This window comes from Lactuca serriola, chromosome 9 (assembly GCF_051521515.1).
Source record: "Lactuca serriola cultivar US96UC23 chromosome 9, Lser_US96UC23_V15, whole genome shotgun sequence".
Taxonomy (NCBI): Eukaryota; Viridiplantae; Streptophyta; class Magnoliopsida; order Asterales; family Asteraceae; genus Lactuca; species Lactuca serriola.
The window spans coordinates 42,343,185-42,363,632 of NC_136416.1; the positions used below are offsets into that span (position 1 = coordinate 42,343,185).

A 20,448-nucleotide genomic window follows, 5' to 3' on the forward strand; every position below is an offset into this window, starting at 1 on the left:
GTACCTTTATAAGTCTTCAAGATTGTAACTTTATGCTCATTGCCTTGTATATTTAGGTATCAAAGCATGTTTTGGTCCCTTTAATGGTATTTGGACATATTTTGGACAACTCCATGTTCAAAGCATGAGTCTTGGGGTCTTTTGGACCCATTATTGTAATTAGATTGGATTTTGGTCATATTCTTTTTGTCATGCAAGGAATTGGTGACTTTTTGGTCACATTTTGACCTAGGTGAGAGAGGATGGTGTTTGGGGCATGCAAATGGATAAATTTAGAAACTTTATCCATCAAGACCTTATTTCATTGAAATCTGGAAAGTTTGGGCCCTTGTCTTAAGGAATTAAGCACTTAAAAGTTGGTTGTTGTGAACAATGCTACGTTATGTGTAGCTTAAGGATATGTGGTGCGTAGGTCTGTTGAACGTTGACCTTTTTACCAAGTTTGACTTTTGGTCAACCTTGTTGGATTTGAGTTATAGGCTGAGTATGGACCTCCATGTGAGTTATAGTTTATTCGTGATAGGTGCTTGTTTGTCCAAGACTGTGAGGCGGTTTTTGTTAGATCATGTAGTTCTTTTCAATATAATATGTAGGATACTATGGTGGTACCATAACACTTGTATGTAAGACTATGGTGGCACCATAACACTTGTATCAAATACTATGGCGGTACCATAGCTCTTGTATGAAAGACTTTGGTTGTACCAAAATAGTTGCCTGAAAGACTATGGTGGTACCATAGTGGTTGCATGAAAGACTATGGTGAGATCATAACAGGAAAGACTGCAATTGTATGTTAGCAACGTAAGTGACAATAAGACTATAATGATATCATATCATTCACATGGGTATGTGATATTTTGGGGAACTCACTAACTTTGTGCTTACAGATTTAAGTTTAAATGTTTTAGGTTGTTCTGCTAGCTAGGGGAGGAAAAAAATTATTTCCTAAAACATAATAGAAGACAATGTAAACGAATACTCATTATTTTAGTTTTAAGTTAAAATCAACATTGTGTGTTAATTATTGTAGTGTATAACACACTAACTAATTGAATTTATACATTAAATGATGTTTGTTTGAGTATTTTGATCTTTCTTGGTTTTATATTTGACAAATACCCATATGTTGTACAAGTTAAATCATATAGTTAAAACTTTGACAAACATATGTTACTGAAAATGATTATGTCAAGTTCCATAACAAAATAGGAAATTTATTGGTTTGATTTCTCCATGGATGGATAATGTAATAAGTTTATGATCAAATTTGAAACATCATCAATACAATTAAGTTTATGATCAAGTTTATTGTACGATAAAAGTTTAATATCAAGGAATATTATATCAAAAAGTGGAGTATAATAGTGTAATGTGCTGACTTAATTCTTACACAACAAAATGTGTTGATCATCTATTGTTCTGTAATATGTACAATAAATTAATGATCAAGTTCATTATGACATAAAGGTTACCACAACTGAACTTATATTTATTATATGGTACTAAATTGTAGGTTTTTTTTTTTTTTTTGAGAAAGTACAAAATGAAGTTTGCAAGTGACCCTATTCATGTGCTAGTTCTGTTGGGTGGTATTGATCAATCATGGGGGGTTGGGTTTTAAATGTAAAGACTCAAACTCAATCAGAATGGTCAATTGGTCATCAAACTTATAAAGAAACAAACTTGTTATAAATGGCATGTATGGTCATCAAACTTGTTATGTTTGGTCATCAAATTTTCTAATATTCAACTTGCAATTTTTTGTAATTCTTATGATTGTAATTGTTGTTTAAATTTTTGGATAGTTTTTTAGTATACATTAGTATTTTAAACAGAAGGGTAAAATAATCATTTTCACCGTTCAACAATGTCATATTCAGGGGCAGATTCACTCATAGCCTCATAATCATTCAGGCTTTTGAATCATTTAGATACTACCAAACAACCCCTTGGTTTTGTCACTAAAGAAAGTTCGAAACTAAGAAAACCAAAGTGTAACAACCCGAAGTTGTTCATCGCCGAAAACCTATTCTACCCGTATAGCTCGCCGTATATCGAAACGTTCCAATGTCGTTTTTGGGTTAAGTTAATCAAACTTATATGTTTAATTGATACTAATGAGTGTCCAAACCTCTTAGGAACTCATGAATTTAGTCCAAAATGTTTATTTCATAAATTTTAGAAATGTCCTCGCCGGATTACGGAAACTTAATCGGGTGCGACCAAAAGCCCCGTTTAATGCTGGTATCGGGTAGAATTCCACCGTGTCCAAGTTTTGCAACCTATATAAACGTGTTAAACATTTCATTTGAAGCTTTTTCTCTCTCTCACTACTCTCTCTCTAACCTCTCTCCTAAATCCAAGTTTAAGGGTCCAAAACTCAATTTTAAGGCCTCAAATCCCTAAGGTACCTTCCTAACCTTAATGTATAGCATATTTGGCTTCCAAATTCGGGATTTAATCATGATTTAAGGCCTTGAATGTGAGTTTACGGCCTTGGTTGAAGCTTAGGCCGTAAACACATAGTTAAGGGGGTTTTTAAGCCCTAAAACCCTTCCAAACCACAACTAGACTTTAGATATGGCTAAATGACTTCATGGAATGGACTTAAAACATTTTAGACATGGATTTTGAGTGATTTGAAGGAGTTTACGGCCAAGGCACATGCTTGGGCCGTAAACTCATATATTTGGGGTTTTCATGACCTTAAACCCTTCCAAAACACTAATAAGGCTTAGATATGAATTTTAGAATATTGGTTTTAGCCTTGGGACACTTGAAACCCAAAATTTGAGGGATAATTGGGAGTTTATGGCCAAGACTTATGCTTGGGCCGTAAACCCTTCATTTTGGGGTGTAAACTCCTTTAAAGGTGTTAGAAAGCCACTTTAACACCCTAAAGCCTTAGAATAATTTTTAGAAGTGTATGCAAACAAGTTGCTGGACTTAAAACATAATGAATCACACTCTAGGAGAGTTTATGGCCATGAGGGGGGTCTCATGGGCCGTAAACTCCAAAAACACCTCAAAAGTCCCATAAAACTTCATGAAAGGCCTTGGAACAATTTTAGAAATCACATGTGATTGATTTGGAAGCATTAAAACAACTATTCAAGAGTGCATAGGAGTTTACGGCCGTAAGCTCCATGCTAAGGCCGTAAACTCCCCTAAATGGTCTTATTTGATGAATTTAATCAATTCCAAGCCTTAAATCAAACCCTAGAAATTTTCCCCTAAGTGTTTCAAGCCAATTTGCACCATAAACCACCCCACCATGAGTTTACGGCCGTAAACTCATGGGGAATGGGTGTTATAGGCCGAAAACTCTTGTATGAGTTTACTCTTGAAGAGTAAACTCCATTTCCCGGTCATTCAAGTCCTTAAACGCCACCCGGGTCCCTCCAAACACTTGTAATGGGGTGTTTCCGTGACTAAAAGTGTTTGTCCCTAACAGTTAAATAATCTAAGTCCTAATTAGATACAAATGTGTATCTTTGCATTATACTTAGGAACCTCGTGCGTTTGCAAGCCCCGAACCAACATTTAGCATCCTAAATCGTCACGTTTCTCGTCCGGTGAGTTCATACCCCTATGCTTCTTCCGTGTTTTTCAATGTTTTCAGGGGGGGGGGGGGGGAATACAAGCAAACTATAACTGTTTTCAAAACATAACATTGATGTGTTTCAAATAATATCTGGCAAATTTATAAACACTTTTACTCCTTATGTATTATGCTGAGCATAAGGGGTGATTTATCAATTACAACTAAATGGATTTTAGTTAAGAAAATAACCAAACTAATCAAATTATTATGGGAATAATTTGGGGTCTTTAGCGTTCATTTTATCATGTACTGATATGTGTATAAAGTTATTAGATAAACTATGTTTGATTTAGTTTATCTCCGCATCATTTGAATGTATTGCCAGATAGTTTCATTGTATGTATCTATATTCACTGTATTACGTTTCATAATCTTTTGTATGTTTGGTATCGTGTGAGAACCCTGTGAATAGTTTAGTACTAGTTTGTGAGTTAGTCACTACCCTTTATGGATGATCAGTAAATCCTCCCCGGAAGTGTAACCAGAGTCTCCTGGAGGGAGAGCGAGGAATTTGTGAATAGATTTATTCGGGACTGACAATCCCACACCTTAACTGCTAGCTACAGTTAGGCGGGCACGCCTAGGGTGACAAATTCTGGATATCATCCGACGTCTGACAAACGTCAAGGAGGTCTCGTTGTCGTATCATCATGGTTACCCGACTCACAATATGTATTAATACAAGTTTATTCACGGCTTTGGTTTTGGATATATATCTAGTACGGGATGGTAATCCGATGGTTTTTGGTCCATAAGGTTCATATCTATTGCAGGATGTTATTCTTATGGTTAGAATCTATATCTAGTTCGGGATAGTGATCCCATGGTTTTATCAAACTATCTTATATCTAGTTCGGGATAGTAATCCCATGGTTTTATCAAAATATCTTATATCTAGTTCGGGATAGTAATCCCAGGGGTTATAACAAACTATTTTGTATCTAGTCCGGGATGTTAGTCCCATGGTATTAAATCTATATGTAGTACGGGATGTTAGTCCCAAGGTTTTCATACTACTTTCCATCTACAGTTCACATACATTAAAGTATTTTATATCTAATTCGGGATAGTAATCCCAAGATTTTCAATATATAGTTTTGTGTATTAAACTATACTCTGTGATATTAAATCGGTCTGTATTTAGGAAAATATGGGATTTTCCTGGGGTATCATATAACGCGTAATTGAACTGTAATGAAGGATAACTAAACTGTTTTACATAAGAAAATATAGGATTTTCTTGGATAACAAACCTTTTCGGAAAACTAAAGGAAATTGGTACATTTTCAGAAAACAAACATCTTATGAACTCACCAGCTTTATGCTGATTTTCAAAACCGCTTGTATTCTCAGGTCCACGTTAGACAGGTACCCGACAATATCTTTTGGAGAAGACGGAGTGCTCAGAAGACTCGTCTCAACTTTTGTTCATATGATATATGTATAACACTTGTACAATTTACTTTTGAAACGAATGTAAACTTTCAAATATATGTAATGTAATGGTTGTTTACTGTGATTACTATGTACATTGGATTTGATACTCAACGTGGAGTCAACCCCGGAAATGTTTCTACCTTTGGTTTTCGGGGTGTGACACCAAAGTCACCTAAGGAAACAAAACCATGCAAAATATTTGATATGACTGAATTTCAGACTTTTGTTGTGAAAAATTCTGGGACAGCTTGCAAATGATTGTTCGAAAATTAGAAAGCTTAGAGGCTAGCTAGCTTATCATATCACATTCTGTTCATGGGGTGTTTAAATGAGTATTGAAGATAATTAGCAGGTAGATTGTCATTCTGTTCGTGGGGTGTTCCATTTTCTTGAGTTTTTTTTTACAAGAAAAAGCTCCTATTGTCATGTTCTTATTAACTAGTTATTAGGTTTAATTTTGCACCTTTTCTTGAGTAAGGGGCTGTTTGGCAATGTCTGAATTTTTAAGATCTAAATTTTTAAGAGGTCTGAATTTCTAAGAGGGTCTGAATTTTTAAGATCTGAATTTTAAATTGTTGTTTGGTTGAAACCTCTGAATTACAGTGCTAAATTATAAAAATGACCGTTTTACCCTTTTGTATTATTTTTGCTAAATTCAATGTTTTTGTTTATAAAATAACCAAATCAACTTCTTGAATAATTTTGTAGAAAAAAAATAAAAAATCCAAATTAAATAAATCAAAATTAAACATCAATCCAAATAAAGCTTAAATATATGAATAATTAATTATTAATTTATGTACGAATCTATAATTCTATCTAGCCATGCATCTAAGTACATACAAACAGAAACTCTTCACAAGTGGAATTACATTCCATTCCAATGCCAATTCATTCTTATTACCCCCGTCAATTGTAACATTGGGAAAATATGTTCTCTTCCTTTCTTCCATTTCTGTAACCAGTGAAACCACACCTTAAAAACATATGTGATGAAATTCGTCAAACTGGAAACATGATCTTAAACCATCATCTTACCCATTAATCACTAATCATAACCCAAATTTTTTCAAAAAAAAAGACCCAAATGAACAAACAACCCATAACAAATGAATTCAGCAAATGAACTCAATTTCAACAAATTAATTCAATTTCAACTATACATACACAAATATTTCAATTTCATAATTCCATTTCAGCAAATGAATTCAACAATAATTCATCACATAACAAAATTCAGCACAATAAAGAACAACAAACACATTCTCAACAAATGAACACATAACTCAGCAAGATCAAGAATCATATTTCAGCACAAATCAACAAGATTCAGCAATAGATTTCAACTATACATACACATATATCAACAAAAAAACAAATTAGAACAAAGAGCACATTTTCAACAATATTTTTCAACAAATAAAACAAACTCAGCAAATTTCAGCAACATATTTCAACTATACACATACATTTCAGAAATCAACAAAAACAACAAGACCAGAAACTTATATTTCAGAATTCAATCCATCACAGTTACACAAAGGTTGCAATATCTATAACACAGAGAAATCAAGCAGATTACCTTCGATTCAAGCAAACATACTTAGGATTATGCATAACTCGATCCGTTTTATCATCGGTAGTCGCCCAATCTAAGAAAAGAATTTATTAGCGGTAGTCATCAATCCGTTTTTCAGAATTTATCATTCAGATTCGATGATATGACATCAAAATCGAGCATATAACAACATAATCGAGTATATAGCATCAAAATCGAGCATAACATCAAACATTGATTTTTATTGAATAAATAAAAAACTGATAGCATAATAGCATAACAATTTCGGTTTTTTATGTTCAAGATTGAGGGGAAAAAGGAAGAAACACAAGAAGAAACAATGAATTCGAGGGGAAAGAACGAAGAAACAGAAAAATACCTTGTTGTTGGTTGCTGCGGTTGGCTACTGCGGCCGGAAGAAGAACGAGGCAGAGATGGCAGACCTTGCGGCGGCGGAGGAAGGCGACATTGTTGGGTGCAATGTCGTCGGCGATTAGGGTGGCAGCGACCTAGTGTCGTCCGATGCTGAGGAGTAACGACGCGAAGCAAGCAGACACAAGGGTGGAAAAATAAGAGGCATCGATCTGTTTAGGGCAAATAGGGAAAAAAGGAAGTGCGTCTTTTTTTTTCAGACTTGGTTTATTCTCTGAATAAATAAGAGGTATTTTTCATTTTAAGAGGTAAAAAATAATACGCAAACAAACGGTCTGAATCTGAAATTTTAAATTGTCTCTTAATTATGAAATTAAGAGGTAAACAAACAGGGCCTAAATATGATATCCCTATTCTAATAAAAGAATAGGTTTATTCTTCTTTTGACATGTGTCATCCTATTAGGTCCCCTAATTAATGACATCCCACTTGTCAACCTATTGATTATTTATTTTAAATTTCAAATTTCAAAATTTTCATTCTAATTAAATTAAATTAATAACATTCAAATAAACATTAAAATAACATTAATACAAATTATAAGTCACGTATTTATTTAAATCAAAGATTATGATTTTATATAACTAAAAAATATCACTTAATTAACAATTTAATTAAAATAATTGATTAATAATTTTGATTTTTTTACTATAAAAATTTAATTAGTTTTAAAACTGTGGTTCTCACGGGTTATAAACTACTATGCTTAATAAATTTGGAACCAGGGTTAAGGCTATCTTTAATTAATATACACTAATGGAGACAATGACATGTTTAAAGAGAAACTTATTAATTTCATGAACAAAAGTTGATCTATATTATACCAATTTTTTTGAAGGTTGTGTTCAAAGTAAACAACTGATTTTGATATATCCATTTCTATACTATACTTAGGAGTATTACTTTGATGGAAGATCATAGAAACATCCTCAAGATACACCGATGAAACAATATAGTTTTTGATTAAAGTAAAAAAAAAAAACTAAAAATACACATTTTATATATAAGAAATAAGGAATATTATCACCATAACTATAGCATGCCACCGATGTTATCTTGTTTAATGCACTTTGTGTGCAAGATTTTATTAAGGCATTGTATTTTTTTTTTCAAAACTTTCCATTTATAGCATCATACTTTCAATTTTTCTTTTTGTATTTTAGACATTATCCTTTAAAAATTGTATCAACTACTTTGTATTTTGTAGAGATTGATCCTTCAATCACAACTCACACGGAAGGGACAATGAGTTTTTGACATCATTATAAATGGTGATAATAGGGGTGGCAAACATCGACCCAACCCGTAACCCGACACTAACCCAACACGAAAATAAACGGGTTTGGGTTGAGATTTTTGATCCGCCAACCTATTTATTTCATGGGTTGGGTTGGGTTATCTGTTTGGGTTCGCGGGTCAACCCGCCAACCCGATTATATATATATATATATATATATATATATATATATATATATATATATATATAATGTTTAAAAAATATATTTAATTATTTATCAGTTTTGAATATTTGATTATCGTTTAATCGATTTTCGAATTCCAAAACTGCAAAACATATTGGAGTCGAATTAACGTGCCTAGCCCTTAAGAATCTCCTAATAAAAAAGAAATTCAGTCGTCACTCTCCAAACTCACGACTCTGTGTCTCCCGTCTCCGTCGATTGAGGCATCGAGTCACTAACCGTCACAGTCTCGCATGCACACCACTCGTCTTCTTGTCCTCTGGCTGTCACACGCCACTTGTTGTTGTCACTCTTGTTTATGACTTTATGTTCAATGTTTAAGACTTTATGACTTCATTTTATTTGTAATTTTTAATTTCATTTTAAAATGTGTTGCTTATTAAATGGGTTATACGAGTTGGGTTCGACCCAGTGACCCACGAACCTACGAACCCATATACTTATACGGGCACTATAAATAAAATGACATTTAGTAGCACAGAAAAAGTGTCACTAAAGACCCCTTTGGCAATCAGCGGCACAAAAAAAAGTGTCACTAAAAGCGCTGCCATTAAAGACCTTTAGTGACACTTTTTGGTTGTGCCGCTGCAGCCTTAGTGGGTTTTAGTGGCACTATTTTTATACCACTATAGAACCTGTAAGTTTTAATGTCACTATTTTTATGCCACTATTTAGCTGCTAAAATAAACATTATTTTCATGCTTTTAGTTATTCTTTTTTAACATTAAAAATTTATTTTAATAAACTAGGTCCGATTTTTTTTTATTTAAAAAAATATATAAAAGAATAAAAAGACAATTAAAGTAATAAATAGAAAACACATTATCATTACTTCAATTTAAACTTGTCTACAACAATATCCTTAATATTTAAAATACAAATGTCAACATGTCTAAATGTTGTGCTAGTACTCAAAATATAATACTATCAAAGCAAGTAATTGTTGACGAAGATACACTAAAATTGATCGACCTCGAACTAAAGGCTTGAGTAATGCTTTATCTCCATGGAATTCAATTTCTTACTTCCTTTCTTGTTCCCTTCCTTTGAAACCAGAAAATGGAAACAGAAACAAACATGTTAAAGTTAAACATTGAAAAAAAAAACTAAATATTATCCATTTATTAACTTTTTTTAAGTATAATGTTATAACATTGTTACCTAGTTTAAGAAGAAAAATAAAGATAAGAAAAAAAGTAAATTTTAGTCATTTTATTAAACATTTTTCTGATTATAACATTGTACTTTGAAAGTACAATGTTATAATTTGTTCGTTATAATCTTTCATAAACTCCAATCTATCGAACTGGAAGCACATATACCTAAAAACATACAAGTGTGAGTAATACATGGATCTTGTAATGGTAATGATTACCGTTGTCTCTTTCCTTCTCAACTATGGTCAACCTACAAAGCCCTCATCCAGAGCTTAGAGCATCTCTCATAGCAGCATAACCATTTGCAAGGCGGGATGCTTAAATCCCTGGCTTGTTGTGTCTGATCAAAGCTGGAATTAACATATGGAAAATGTATTACCATTTATAAAATGGAAAGCACAAAAAAGGTATATCATATATGAATATTGAAGGATTACTCACAGGAAATAGCACCAAGTGCCTTGGTGCGACTGGTGACATCATCATCAGAAGTGAAATTTGAAAGTAAAGGTTCCATACCATTTGCATCCATGACTAGCTGTTAACTTTTTGGATTGTTTTGGATAATTGTACTTACAACCTCTACAGCCTTGGCTCTGATATTACCATGGGGGTTTTTAAGATAGTTGAGCAAAGGGGTCAAACCACCTATGGAGTGAAGATCTGACATAGAGTGCTTCAAGAAACCACATTGGAGAACTTAGATTTTTTAATGAATAGTAAGTATGTGAAAAAAAAAGGAAGGAAAAGCTTACCATTGGCTATATCAATGGATTCGACATGGTGCTGAACTGTTGGGTTTTCTATTGGGTTTTTTAGCCCATGAGGAAAGCCCACTTTTTTAGCCCATGTATATATATGTGGGACATGCCCTAATTTCACCAACACACAAAAAAAAGGTTTTCAGCCACCAAGAGAGCAAGAGAGAGTAAGAAGCAAAAGAGGGTTTTTCTTAATTCCCGTTTTTGAAGATACACCTGCAGTGTTTGGTAATTTCCTGGAGATCCAACGGTCCGTTTCCTTTGATTTTTGGACAGCAGCTTCCTAACACCTAGGCCTTCAGATCCAACGGTTGAATTTTCGAGATCAGCTCCAGAGACTCGGAAATCGTCGCCTCTGTTTGCTGCTGGAAATCAAGAACGTTTTTTGGTGATATTCTTCTTTGTCTTTGCTTACTTGATTCCATATGCTTGATGTGATTTAGTTCCAAGTATATGATGATTATTGTATGCCTCTAGTACATCTAGAGAAGATTTTTTTTGTATTGCTCAAATATTGGTGATAGTGGATTTGAAGCGGCTCTAGTAGTCCCGTGGTTTTACTCTCCTTTCTTGAGAGGTTTCCACGCTAAAATTCTGGTGTCGTTATTGGTTGATTACTTATAGTTTTGGGTTGATTATATTGATCATATAACTTGCATTGGGTCTGTCTTGTTGCAAGTAAAAATATCCTATTTGTTTGCATCCTAAAAGGTTCATTCAAGACGGGAATAGTTTAGTCAAACGAAGTATTATTCCGCATTCTTGTTTACCGTTGTGGCTGTGTTTTTCCCATCAGATTGGTATCAGAGCTTGGTTCTTGTTATTAGGTTACTTGTTTGAACAATGGAAGCTAATACAAATAGGATTGTAAATTTGAATGGTTCTAATTATCATGTTTGGAGAGGCAAGATGGAAGACCTTCTTTATGTGAAGGATTATTACATGCCTGTGTTTAATACTGAAAAACCCGATGATAAAACAGATGCAGAGTGGAATATTGTGCATAGAAAAGTTTGTGGGTATATTCGACAATGGGTTGATGATAATGTTTTGAACCATATTAGCGCGGAAACTCATGCTTATACTTTGTGGAACAAGCTTGAGCAGTTGTATGCTCGGAAGACCGGGAACAATAAATTGTTCCTGATTAAACAGTTGATTGGCTTGAAGTACCATGATGGGAATCCTATTAGTGATCATTTGAATTCTTTCCAGGGAATTATTAATCAGCTTGCAGGAATGGGTATCAAGTTTGAAGATGAGTTACAAGGTTTATGGCTCCTTGGCACTTTACCAGATTCTTGGGAAATTTTTAGGACATCCTTGTCCAACTCTACACCAGATGGTATTATCACCATGGAATCGGCTAAAGGCGGTGTTTTAAATGAAGAGATGAGAAGAAAGTCACAAGGTTCCTCTTCACATTCAGATGTCTTGGTCACAGAAAGCAGGGGGAGAAGTCAAAGTAGAGGTCCAAATAACAAAGGGAAGCATCGCAGTAAATCTAAAGGAAAGTTTGCTAACTATGAGTGCAATCATTGTGGTAGAAAAGGGCACACAATACGATTCTGCAGACAATTGAAAAGGGAGAACAAGAAGGCAAATTACAACAATCAAAAGAACAACCACAAGAAAGATGATGGTGGTAATGATACTGCTGAAGTTAACACTGCTACCGAAGAGTTCATTATTTGTTGTGATTATGATATGGTCAATCTTGCACATGATGATTCGAGTTGGGTTGTTGACAGTGGTGCTACTTGTCATGTGACATCACAAAGGGATTTTTACACATCTTACACTCCTGGTGATTTTGGGAATGTTAAGATGGGTAATAATGGGTTATCAAAGATTGTTGGAGTCGGAGATATTTGTTTGAAGTTTGAGACTGGGATGGAGTTGGTTTTACACAATGTAAAACATGTTCCAGATATTAGACTTAGTTTGATCTCTGCTGGCTTACTTGATGATGATGGTTACCATAGTACCTTTGGTGGTGGCATTTGGAAACTCACTCGTGGTTCCTTGATTGTGGCAAGAGGTGAAAGAAGCTCAAAGTTATACATGACACATCCGAAGATCTCCAAAGAATCGATCCATGCATCGATACATTGTGACATGACCGATCTGTGGCATAAGAGACTTGGTCACATGAGTGAAAAGTGGATGTCTTTGTTGTTGAAGAAAAATGTGTTGACCGGTGTGCATGATGTGAATTTGAAGAGATGTTCTCATTGTCTGGCAGGTAAGCAAAATAGAGTTTCCTTTAAGATTCATCCTCCTTCCAGGAAGGAGAATATACTTGATCTGGTACATTCCGATGTATGTGGTCCCATGAAGACTAGGACACTTGGGGGTTGCTTGTATTTTGTCACATTCATCGATGACTATTCAAGGAAGGTATAGGTTTATACTTTGAAGACTAAAGATCAAGTATTAGATGTGTTTAAGCAGTTTCATGCCTTGGTTGAGAGACAAACTGGGAAGAAATTGAAGTGTGTTCGGACAGATAATGGCGGTGCATACATTGGTCCTTTTGATACTTATTGTAGAGAGCAAGGTATTCGGCACCAAAAGACTCCTCCAAAGACACCCCAGTTGAACGGTTTAGCAGAACGGATGAATAGAACTTAGGGTGAAAGAGTTAGATGTTTGCTTTCACATGCAGGATTACCTGATTCTTTTTGGGGAGAAGCTTTGAATACAGCGGTACATGTTATTAATCTTACTCCTTGTGTTCCTTTGTCTTTTGATGTTCCTGACAGGGTTTGGAGTGGAAAAGATTTTTTGTATCGTCATTTACGGGTCTTTGGATGCAAGGCTTTTGTGCATATTCCCAAAGATGAAAGATCAAAGCTTGAAGTGAAGACCAAGCCGTGTATATTCCTTGGTTATGGCCAAGATGAATTCGGTTACAGGTTATATGATCCAGTTCTGAAGAAACTCGTAAGGAGTCGTGATGTTGTATTTGTTGAAGATCAGAGTTTAAAAGATATTGAGAAGACAAAGATAGTTCCTCAATATACTGATGATCGTGTTGATTTGGATCATGTTCCCCCTCAACATTTTGAGCCAATTAATGAAGATGTTCAGAATGATGAACAACATGGTACTGATGACAATGATGTTCCAAAGCAGTCGGGGTTGGATGAGGATTTTCATCCAGAGTTACCAGTACCTAATATACCACCATTTGTCCCACTTAGACGGTCTACGAGAGATCGTCATCCTTCCACCCGTTATTCTGCTGATGAGTATATTTTAATCACTGATGGGGGAGAACCTGATTGTTATGCAGAAGCTATGGAAGATGAGCATAAAAGAGAGTGGGTTGAAGCTATGCAAGATGAGATGAATTCCTTGCATGAAAACAATACCTTTAAGTTGGTGAAGTTGCCTAAAGGCAAGAGAGCTTTGAAGAACAAGTGGGTATACAAAGTGAAGACTGAAGAACATACCTCACGACCTAGGTACAAGGCCAGATTGGTGGTCAAAGGGTTCAGTCAAAGAAAGGGTATTGATTTTGATGAGATTTTCTCTCCGGTCGTGAAGATGGGTTCCATTCGGGTGATTCTTGGTTTGGCTGCTAGCCTTGATCTTGAGGTTGAGCAAATGGATGTCAAGTCAGCTTTCCTTCACGGTGACTTGGACAAGGAAATTTATATGGAGCAACCTGAAGGTTTTCAGGTTAAGGGAAAAGAAGACTATGTGTGTAGGCTTCATAAAAGTCTTTATGGGTTGAAGCAAGCTCCAAGACAGTGGTCACTACTAGAAAACAACCCTTTAATGACGTGCAAACAATGACACTCGCTGATAGAGGACGCGCATTTGTGCGTGCCCTAAAAAATAATGTCAATTGTGCAAAATTAGAAGGATAGAGGACACGTATTTGTGCGTGCTCTAAAATTAGTGTCAGAAAAGAAAAAAAAAGAAAATGCGGAGGGCACCTTTCATAAAATGTGCGCCGTCTGAATGTGTCGCTTTATAACTTATTAATGAAACACGCGTTTTTAAGGCGGGATTTCACCCGCCTATTGAATCCCAAAAATTAAAACCAACCCCCCCCCTCTTCCGATTAGCAAGAAAAAGCCCTAGGCCTTCGTTTTCATAGCAGCATCGCACCACCACCCAACCTCCGATCTCGCACCGCCAAGTGTCTCCGACCATATTCTCCAACCATTCTTTCCTGTCGCACTACACCGATAGCAAAACCCCCATCACTATTTTAAACCACCGGTGATACGCATCCTCACCCTCTCCTCTAGATCTTCATTCTCTGTAAAAACCCTTCTACCATCGATGATCGAATTGCACTCCCAAAAATTACAGAATGAAATCCTAAAAGAATTATAAAAAATCCCGCTACTAAGAAAAACCCCAAACAACCGGTGGCATTTTCCCTAAAATTTATGAATTCTCTCTTGCAATTTTAGCGATTTTCGTTTCGCCCCTATTTTTTTGGCATTGATCACTTCTTAGGCGGTCATTGGCCTTCATTTTTATTGTATATGGTTTCCCTTATTCTCCTCCACCTTTGTTTCCATCTTTCATCTTCAAGTGCTTCTCATCAATCATTGAGACGATTCATATGATTCCAGGTCAAGGAGGATGAAGAAGAGCTATCGTTCAAGTTCTAGGATTAGAAGAAGGAAATCGAAGAAATATATGATATATCTATATAATGATTCAGACGATTCATATGACTCCCTTTGTCCTTACTAATACTGGATCTTTGCTAGAACCACAAAGGTATATTCTAAATACATTTCCATTATATATATATATATATATATATATATATATATATAATACAGTTTAGTGTTTGATTCTAGTGTAAAGATGATTTATCTTCTATCTTTTACAGGCTATATGATCCTAGTGTAAACGAGTTACAAAAAATTTCTGCACAAGGATTTGTTCTTCCCTTCTAACAAATTCTCTGATCCTGAAACTTTGTAGATGCTAGTTACCCTTGGACTAAATCAAACCCGAGGCATCCATGGTTTTCTTGATTCTGCTAAATCGGTGTCTATGTTGCATGATAAAATGGAACCAGAGGTTGTTGCAAATGGAAAGAGACTACTTAGTTGTTTAGATGCTTTGGCACTCAAGTTTTCAACTGAGGAAGTAGAATTCAGTTTTAATGAGTTTGGGCCAGATGATGAAGTAGATAACTACTCAAGAAACACTCCTGATGCATTTCATGAAGATTATGTAGCAAAGTTGTTCGATGAAATGCCAGGAGACGAGTTTTGGTCTGAACTAAAAGCCATCAGATGGTATCCTGTTTCTTTTGACCCACCTTTGACTGGACTTCCATGGTTAGTGCCAGATAATACATGTACACACATAATACATGTACATAGATAGTATCTTGTTTGGTTTTCCCCTTGTTTTTTAGTTTGCAATTGTACACACATATAGCTATACATACATGTATATGTATACATACATATATAGATAGAAATACATGTATGTATGCATATAGATACATGTATGTATGCATCTATGTATATGTACAGATAAAGATTTGATTCTCTTGTTTCAGTGAAATCCGTGTAGAAGGATAGAAATACAATGTTTGGTATTGAAGGTCAATTAGAAGATACACAAAGGACTGATTGGAAACTTGTTTATGTTGATCATGAGAATGATATATTGCTTGTTGGTGATGACACATGAGAGTAAGTCGCTAAACTTCATATTCTCCTTCTGTAATTCTTTATATGGTCATGACTTTTACCTTTTTTTTAACAGAGAATTTGTGAGCTATGTTCAAAGCATAAAGATACTGTCGTATTTTGAAGTACAACAAATGAGTTTAGATGTGGATTTGGGTAACATGCCAGTCCCTAATCAAGCTTTTAGTGGGACTGATAGTGGGAATCCATGGAAATGGCAATATGAAGACAACTCAGCTGCATCTTTCAACAGGTGAATGCTTTATAAGGTGTGAGGGCGTATCCGTCTTTTTAGATTTCGAAAGACCAATGAAGAAGAAGTATGTATTCTTGTAGGCTTTCTGATATAGAGTTTCCTGTTAGTGGTTGGTGGTGAGTGTGATTCCCAATGCTAATAAGCATCATAAACATTACCTGTGGGTATATCTTGAGTATTAAGAACAAGATTCCCATCTTCAAGAAGTTGAAACAAGAATCGTCCGCCAGAAAAGTTCGTTTTGCTCATTTTTGAAATGATCACTCCACCTCTCAATATAACCTGAGTAGGAAATAGTGTGTTTGCTGGATAATAAAAACTACTCCACATCTTGCTTGAATTGCCACCAAAAATCATGAAGTTACCTGTATCATTCCGAAAACCTGATGCAACACCCGAAATGAATCCTGATCTCCATACCTGTGTGCCTTGAGGATCAGTGAGTACGAGTCCACTTTCACGAAGTAGCTCAACTTTGGATCCTGTAGGCACCATCCGAACATCTTCTAGATACCAGATGATGGTCATGTCAGGTATCTTTTATTAGTCTGTGTATGTGTATGTTATGTATGCGACTTTGATTTAAAAAATTATTGGATTCCATTTCATTTTCTAACAGCTTACAATTCTCTCAAGGGTGTTTGGTTTGCAAAATGTTTTTGGAAATAATAAGCAATGAGTTTGCAAGAAAACGAAATATAGTAATTAAAAAAAACTAAATAATCTGGAATTCAATTGTTAATTTCAATATTTTGTAGTATTTGTTTATTTCAATATTTATAACAGGGGCATGTTAGTCTTTTAATAAAAATAAAGAATGGAGTATAATTCCCCTTCCACCCACTGAAATTCCTCAAACATAACATGGATTTTGAAAGAATCTCCTAAATTCAATTCTGTTAAAGGATGGAATTTGAGATTCCATTTCCTATAAAACTAAAGTTGGTATTTTTTGCTTCAGACTCCACGTATCGTCTCCCTGCTGTCGGAATCTTACAACCCACATGTCCGCTACGAGGCATCCATGGCTGTTGGCATTTCTTGTGCTGGCACTGGTCTGAGTGATGAAAGCCATGGTTTGATGTCGGGTGTGGCAGTGAGTGATGCACCAACCAGTATAGAACCGTTAGACAGTTGTGCTGCTATAAAAGGTAGGAAAATAGTTGTAAATAGTAAACGCAGAACCAGGTATTATTCTACCAGGCAAATTAAAATAAATTTTCAATTGTGGTCCAGAATCAAACAGCATATATGACTCATGAACTTATCAATAAGGCTGTAAATCAGTTGGAAAAAACAGTTAATACTAAGCTTGAAGCAACTGTTTCAAGGCAAATTCAAGTCCAATTTCAAACATCTGGAAAACAAGCTTTGCAGGTATGTGATACAATAGAACTTTCTAAAATCTAAAATCATGAGTTTTGTTTTTTAAAATCTAAACCGTTTTTACAGGAAGCACTGAAGAGTAGTATGGAAGCTTCTGTTCTTCCTGCTTTCAAGATGTCCTGCAAAATCATGTTTGACCAAATTGACTCCACATTTCAAAAAGGAATGGTTGACCATACAACAGCAGCTCATCAACAAGTTGAACCTATACATTGCTTTGAGGGTAAGAAAAGCAGAAAACACAATTCCTTCCATTTTTTCTTTGATTTTAAATTTTGTTTTCTTTTTTCAGGATACTATCTAGGGATGAGCGTTGGAACCGGACCGGTTCGGAACCGGAACCGGTATTGCGATATTATAAGAACCGGTAACCGGATCGCCGGCTCCGATGCCGGTTCCGGTCCCGATTTTTCGGTTATTTATGCAAACAAGAACTGGTTATAAATAAGATGATACTAATGATGATACAATTCATAATACGTCTTTGTTTTTTCCTATCCATCACTAATATTTTTAATTGGTGGTGGTATATCACCAACAAAGTCATCTTTATAATCCTACCTTTACAAAAAGACAGTTTTGTGAATAATAACAGCACTTTATGTTTCAAGTTTATAAAACAGATTTATGGATAATTAAATAATTTGATTTCATTGCAGTAACTGCTTTATCATTATATGAATAATAACAATTTGATTTCATTGCAGTAACTATTATATGAATAAGAGCACTACAGTAACTACTTTATTTACATAAAGTCTTCGTAAGTTTTTCTCATACAGATTATTACACTCATAAAAGATTTATATTTGTAATCATAATTATCAATTATTCAAAACTAGTTATTACAATTTAGATCGACCAAAGAAACATCAGTTTCATTACGAAATGCTACAACTAAACCCATAATTAATCTTATAAATAAATGCACCAATATTTATATGTACTGCCGATTTTATTTGTTTAGGTTAATTAGGAATTGAAGAATAGATTAGGATCTACGAGAATCACATAATATTTTCAATAAAAGATTTGCATAGATTTTGTTTCTTAAACTTCTAGACCGGTTCCGGTTTTTTTAATCGGTTTTTTGTGGAACCAAACCAGTTTTAGAACCGGGACCGGTTTTTCTATAAGTATGGAACCGCCAACGGAACTGTTTTATTAAATCGTAACCGGTTCTGGTTCAGTTCCGGTCCGGTTCCGGTTCCGGCGGTTCTAAAGGTCAACCCTATTACTATCTATTCAGCATCATCGATAACTCAAACATTGACCAGTGAGTTGACCGATGGTCAACGGAAATTGGTGGCTCTTGCAGGGTCAAAATCGGTAAATCCATTATTAAGCCAAATCAGCAACGGGCCCACCAGTGGTTTCCATGAGAAGGTCTTTTTTTTCACCATGTCCAAATGTAGCCCAAGGGGTCGACCTTCATTTTTCCTCCTAGCTATCTATCACATTGGGATTGATGAATATTGTAATAATTGATTAATATTGTGAAATAAAGGTTAAATGGTCATTCAGTCTCATTAAGATGGTTCACCAGAGAAGAAACAAACCATATGTATACAACACTTTATCCTAACAAATATTATTTACTCATTCAGCCACTTTACCCATATTCTAATATTTGAACTTTTTTATTTTTAACAGATGGAAGCACCAGTGGATCCAACAAAAGAGCTATCAAGATTAGTATACGAGCACAAATACGAGGAGGCTTTTACTTCCGCACTTCAAAGAAGTGACGTATGGATCGTTTCCTGGTTATGCTCACAGGTATATTCACACATAAGAGTAAATTACATTTTTGGTCCCTGGGTATAGCTGATTCTTGCAGTTTTAGTCCCAATGTGTTTTCTCTTGCATTTTTGGTCCATGTTCACTACTTTTGGTTTCTTAGTATAACTGATTTTTGCAAATTTGAATTTTATTGGGAAAACTAGGTGGATTTACAGGGGATATTAACGAGTAATCCTGTACCTTTGAGCCAAGGGGTATTACTAATTTTATAATTGGGTAAATTAAACAAAGTACTATATCGTTTTATTCAAACCTATATTTTAATTGTTGTTTTGATTGGTGTTAAAAGGGTGAGTCCAGGGCCTGAACTAATAGGTATCACTTTATATTCTCAAAATAGTGGAAGAGCTTGGATTAGAAAAAAACTCATTCAAGGTAAGTTTGATCTTATTTTGTGATTCAATGTACTAAATTATTCTTGACTTGTTTTAACTACTGTCTTCTTGAGGATTTTTTGGCCTCTTTATGAAGCATAACATACCTTAAATGGCTACCATAGTTTTTTTCTATATAAAGATGAACAGATCATCATTTAAGTTTATGATTTCAACTGCTAATTTATGTAGTCAGATCACATGCCTATATTGTTGATTAATTGTTCTTTCCTGCAGACCACTTAGAAAAATTGGAGCAACTTTTTAATGGGATCTTTGTACTGAAATAGTTCACACCACGTGCAAGGGACTACCTACTCTTATGCCGGGAGTGCATCTCCACCAAGTTATAGTTGTTGAAGACCAAGTTATAGTTGTTGAAACTATGAGGCAAGATGATACTAGATGTAAGTCTTATAAAAAAAGGATGCAAGTGGGATCAAAACCAGTTCCTAATACAACACAGCAAAGACCCAAAGCCAATTTAAGAACAAGTTTGCCTTCTATCCAGCTAC

General features: G+C 35.0%; 1 long non-coding RNA gene across 1 annotated transcript; it reads left to right on the forward strand.

The window, feature by feature from the left end:
* Positions 1-19,031: 19,031 nt before the first annotated feature.
* On the forward strand, positions 19,032-19,751 carry LOC145073712 (uncharacterized). The gene is made up of 3 exons (XR_013691515.1): positions 19,032-19,142; positions 19,410-19,535; positions 19,703-19,751. It is a non-coding gene; the product is annotated as an uncharacterized LOC145073712 (long non-coding RNA).
* Positions 19,752-20,448: the final 697 nt, after the last annotated feature.